The sequence below is a fragment of the Branchiostoma floridae genome, chromosome 8 (genome assembly GCF_000003815.2).
Source record: "Branchiostoma floridae strain S238N-H82 chromosome 8, Bfl_VNyyK, whole genome shotgun sequence".
NCBI lineage: Eukaryota > Metazoa > Chordata > Leptocardii > Amphioxiformes > Branchiostomatidae > Branchiostoma > Branchiostoma floridae.
The window spans coordinates 19,915,217-19,921,477 of NC_049986.1; positions in this window are offsets into that span (position 1 = coordinate 19,915,217).

The following is a 6,261-nucleotide window of genomic DNA, read 5'->3' on the forward strand; positions in this document are numbered from 1 at the left end:
CTTCATTCTTTAGGAAAGCTTTTTTTAGCTTTTCTAAAATTGAATTCATAAAATGAATATCTAAAACTACAGAACTTGCTTACTTTTACTCTATCTGTACAAAATAGTAAAAAAAAAAGCACCTCAAAGTTATCCATAAAATCAAGTCTGCACTGCCATACTTTCTGCTGGATAACTCTATCATAAGAACTATGTATCAAAAACATCTAAACCTACAAAATCCATAACGTACAAATAAAACAAGGATAACTGGAAAGCTACAGAAAGTATGATTATACAGTTCCAAACGTTAAAACAGAATCTTTGTCCATAATCACAGTCCAGTGCCATGCCTGATTTCTCTCTCATCTTCGTTGGAGGTCGTTGTAGATGTTGGGACCCTCTACTTCCTCTTCCTGGCACAAGCCTTGACGGTGCGATGAGGTCCCAGATGGTGGCACCTGTTTCGGTCTCTCCGAGCGTCGTGGTCGACATGAGACGTTGGAGTTGACGTATCTCTTTGTCCGTGGAAGTGGATCCGGGATCTCTTCTGTTTGAAGCATCTCCGAATCTCGCGGTTGTGACGAGACGTTGGAGTTGACGTACGTGTGAGTCCGTGGTAGAGTGGCGTGGTGGGCCGTTCAGGTCAAGGTAGATGTTGGGACCCGCGACGTCCTCTTCTTCGTCCACCCGTAAGCCTCTCGCAAGCCTCTCAGAGGAGGGCCTGCCCCGTGGTATAGTGACCATTCCCACACCGCGTTGCGGTGAGCAGGCGTTAGAGTTGCCATGCGTGCGAGTCCGAGGAAGAGTGTCCCGGATCCTCTGTGCCTGAGACGTATCCGAGCCGGAGTTGCGTGATGGGCCGTTCAGATCAAGGTAAATGTTGGGACCCGCGGCGTCGTCCTTTCCTTTGTCCACTCTCAAGATTCTAGGATCCGATGATGGCCTGTGTCCTCTCATACTGGCCAGTTCGGATCGTACACCTTGTCGTTGTGAGGAAACGTTGGAGTTGACGTATCTGTTGGTTCGAGGAAGTGGATCCGGGATGTCTTCTGCTTGGGTCGTCTTCGGGCGTGGTGGGTAGTACGTGCCGCTGAAGTCGGCAGGCTCGTCGGACCGTGGAGGTGGATCTGGGGCCTTCGAATTCCCCACCCGTGTTATCCTCGGGCGCTGTGGTCGCGATGAGGCCACGGAGTTGTGGGGCCTGTCGGATCGGGGACGAGGATCCGGGATGGATGTGGCACCTCTTGGTCGCGTCACGTCTGCGTCATACATGGGGTTTTCCAACCGCGTCGTTTCCGCATACGGGGCAATGGGTGTGTCGTCTGGGATAAGATCATGTGTGTGGCGGGGAGGCAGGGGGTCCCCCGTCGCAGGGGCTGCAGCCGGTGGCTGAATGTTTTGCAGCGGTATGTCTCCGGTAGCGCCGTCAGCATTGCCACGTAAGTCGTCACGCTGAGGTCGTCGCTTTTTGTAGCACTTGCGGCACTTGTGCACTACCCTGTCCAGAACAAGCGGTCAATCGTACAGGTGCAGTTAGCGTTGTAGGATTTTAAAACGCCAGTGTGAGTCTAATACTCCACCAAACAGATTTCTTTGTAGTGAAATGGACCATTGGTATGAGTCATACTGAATCAGGTCCAAATTCAGGTCCGGACCTGGACCTGATCCTCTGGACCTGAACCGGACCTAGACTTGAATTTTCTGTACCGGTACCCACCCCTACACGTGAAAAAGCGACATTTCCAAATTCACCTCACCTCACCTCACCTTAGCCACTTACAAGACGGAAATTAGCTTCCCCGACAGTCGCCATCTTAAAATTTAATCTTATCATGATATATATACTTCTTAAGATTCGTGCGGTAGGCTTTCCAACAAAACCCTTTATCAGAAGATCATCTAGAGCATTTACGAACAATCGTGGAAAAATATTATCATATTGTCATCACTGAGTCTATGAAATAGCCACATTCTTAAAAAGGCAGAGCAACTGCGTCACACTGAACAAGATATTATCGAGCGTCGCGACAAATTTTGCAACATTTTCGAAACAAAAATATTCGATATTGGTGTAAATGATATAAACATATCTGTGTGTAAATTGAAATTGAGCAACAAAAGGAAAAAATAACGAGAAAATTTCTAGGTGGTTAAGATAAATATCTTACACAAATAAGTTACTACTGGTCTGTGAGAATGAGCAAGTGTTATGTTAAGAACAAAAAAAACTCACATTTCAGTTACTTCCTGGTCAACCGCTGATACCAAGCATCTTGTTCGGCATCGACAGACCGAGTTTTTCTGGAATTCACAAAAAGAGCAGCTCGCGCACAGGTGTACGGCACAGCGTCTGACGTTTTCGGCGGAAGGGCACGCACATTTACATTATGTATACAACATCACCTCACCTCATCGGTACAACATGTCCTTGCAGAAATGGTGGGCCAATCGTACGAAAGCTCTACTCAACAGTATCATACCTGGATATTCTTTGCTAATATAGATATTCTGAGGTCTTGGATTGACTTAATATTTAATACACAAGATAACTTGGAATAGATTTAATCATACGTTTGGACTTGTTGTTAACGCAAGGTTAACAAATATGATCAATATATTGTGATAATAATGCAATAATAATCGTTCTTTAAATGAGCTTAACTAATATGAATTGAGGTTGATAAAAACGTCATAGTAAAAATGGCGGTTGTACACTCTTTAAAAACAATGCTCGGATGTCTAGATGTTCTTAAACCGTGAAAGGGACGCGAGGCTAGCGCAATCTTTGTCGTTCATGTTCAGCTTTTGGATCAACTTATTAACCATCATTTATATCTCAATTCAAAGCTTTACACACATTAAAGAAGTGACCCAGCCTATGCAGACATGAATATTCACAAAGCTAATCACTCAATCGTCTGGAGCTGGCCGCAAAATGCATCAATATTACAGTGGAGGGAATAATACTCATTGGCTGGGTTTGCACACACGTTTTCGAGACGACCAATTGGACGAAAGCTCTTCTATGGGAATATTCATGAAAAGTTATATTTTTGGTTGTCTTGATATCAAGACACTTTTCCTACCTTAGGTTACAAAAACCCCTACAAGGCTACTTAAAGGGGAATAGCTTCAATCATGCTTTCTAAGTTGTTGCTATCACACGGTTTACAGATATATTGTCAATATACTGTAACAAAGGTACGCCGGCTTAACACAAGTTTGAATATTTACAAAGTTAATCACTCAATCGTCTGGAGCTGGTCGCAAAATGCATCAATATCATAGTGGAGGCAATAATACTCGTCTCATTGGCTGGGTTTGCACGCGCGCGTTTTCGAGTCGACCAATTGAACAAAAGCTCCTCTATGTTATTTTTCATGAAACGTAATGTTTTGGGTTGTCATTATATCAAGGAAAAGTCCATTTTTCTACCTTAGGATACAAATTTCCCCACAAGGCTACTTAACTTGGATTAGCTTCAATCATGCTTTCTAAATCGTTGCTAACATAAGGTTAACAAATTTATTGTAAATGTACTGCGACAGCGGTACACCGGCTTAACACAAGTAGTGAATATTTACTAAGCTAATCACTCAATCGTCTGGAGCTGGCCTCGAAAAGCGCCACCACAGCGGAGGTAATCTTCGATGATTTCCCCGGAATTCCTCTGAAGGAGCAAAACTCGCGGAGGAGTCTTGAATATTCGAGATTACCGCGTGTTGGTGCAAACACGTCTTTAATTGTCTACCAGCTACTTGTTTGGGGGTAAAAATTATATAATAGTATCGAGGTCTTTCAGTAGTGTTGAAAGAATTTTCCTGTTAAGTCGAATTTTGGTTGCGCTGTTGACGGGACGTTCCTTTGATTATCATGGTCCTGTCTGCCCTTACCCTGAGGTACAAGAATAAGACTTATCTATGTCATACCTGTGATTCGAAAACTTTCGATACGGGTGCTCCGGGCCGTGATAACTTTCCGTATCACACAGGTTCGAAAGTTGTATCACACAGGCTTCCTTCGAGTAAATCGAACTATTTCGAACGGGCCGAATACTGCATGGTTGAAAATTGGAGTACCGGATTCGGACGTCAGAAATTGCTGTTGTTACAATCTTTTGTTCGAGGACACAACATTTTCTCAGCCCTCCCGCGGGTTGGATCACCCTCCGGCCTTCGGGCGATCCTTCCCGCGGTCGGGCTGGTACCTCGGGTGATACGGAATGCACCGTGTTGTATTCTATATTTACATTCCTGATTACGTATAATGATAACTAATGGGATGTAACTTATTCTCGGCCCTAAGTAAAAAAACATGACCACGGCATGTCTAGAACTCGAGAAATCAAACACGGACTTTCCGCTGCAGTACCGTAAAAAGCCGCTGGGGGGCCCAAAATCTAATCGTCACTGGGTCTCTTCAAGATACCAAATATCAGTACAATCCATCTAGGCGTCATCGAGTTATACTGGTCTTCTACACACAAACAAACAAACAAACAAACATATTATATACACACAAACGGCGAAGGTAATAACGAATGCATGTAACGTTTTCTTACATAAAAAAAATGATATAACGTTAAAAGACATCAAAATACACAAAATGTCAAAATAAGATTCAAGGGCATAATTTGCGTACTTTTCTTGGTATACAGTTTTATTTTTTTTAATTTATTGGTTCAGCTGTATACATACAGCCAGGGCTGCCAACTAGCCATAGGTTATTGTCAAGGGCTAACCCTGGTGAAGAATAACATAACATGTTACAATTTGTTGCATTAAACATAGAATCATAAAATCACTAGCATTAACTTACATTGTATAAGCAAGACGGTTACAAATTTACATCATATACATATATATACAATCTGTACACATGGAATAATCACATTAGTTCACAGAAAATGGATCTCCGAGGGAGCGCCAGGCTTTGGTTTTGAACTTGTAATGTGGTAGCTGCTTGGGTTTCGAGTGGAAGGTTGTTCCATAACTGAGTATACAATTTGATTTTTCGTTTCTTAAACATCCCGGCCTGGCCCCGGCTTGGAAATGTGACCCAGCCTAAGGGAATCAAACGGGCACCGGTAATTAATAAGTTTGATGCTACAGTAACTATACATTACGCCACTGTGGATCTGGTTGGAGATTTACGTTACCCTCCGAACGGACGATGCGACTCTTTTCTAGTCCGTCCAGTGTCGGACGCGAATAAGTTTTGTTTCTACTATATTTGAGGATGAATTTGACCTCGACATGAAGATTTTCGATTCCTACATGCAAGAGGTAGGTTTGGTTGAGCCAAATACTCATACATACATACATGCATGTATAGCACTAGTGAACACCGTAATAGCTCTGACCTCATCGTCCTGGTGGACGTTGACCCCTACATGCACCACACCCACTGAGGGGGTCATCGGTCACAGGTGACGCCTTAATCGTGAGCAGCACCGGTCCGTCGTCCACACAAGTTAGACTCAAGTTAGATTCACATGTAAGCTGTGTCCAGGACTTTCCATATACGGAGATCTGAATCTCTTCCGAGCCAGACACCGTGCATCACTTTTTCTAGAAGGTATCCAGTGGGGGAAAGACTGGTTTGGGGCTAGAACTGGGACAGACGAACAAGCAAGCTACTCAGGAAGTAAGGCTATACAGTAGAAGCCGTTTAATTGCACACCCAATTGGCAAACCTGTTTTAGCGAAGGAGCTGTGTGCTCACAGCGAAGGGGCTGCATGCTTGGCGAATGAGCTGTGTGCTCACAGCGAATGGGCTGCGTGCTGACAGCAAATGGGCTACACAGCTCGGGGAAGAAGCTGTGTGCTCACAGCGAATGGGCTGTGTGCTCAGCGAAGTACCTGTGTGCTCACAGCGAAAGAGCTGTGTGCTCACAGCAAAGGGGCTGCATGCTCGGCGAAGGATCTGTGTGCTCACAGCAAAGGGCTGTGTGCACCAGGCTGAAGTTGGCCGCCGATTGGTAGCCTAAGATACAGCCGCCGATTCGTCATTAGACAAAACATAGGATCCCATTCAGACGCCCATTCGAAGAAACTAAAAATTCCTAATTTCATAGGGAATTGTCTAGGGGATTGGTGCAAAAATTGCTCAAATTATGGTTAAAACATGAAACTTGGCATATGTGTTCAGTACAAAAATGGAAACAAGTCTAGGGGTGGAGCCAAAAGAAGCCAGATCTAGATTTTACATGGCAACTGTTGCTTTTATGAAAAACCTGTTGTATTTTACAGCATATTGAGGGGAACTGATTTTAGGAAA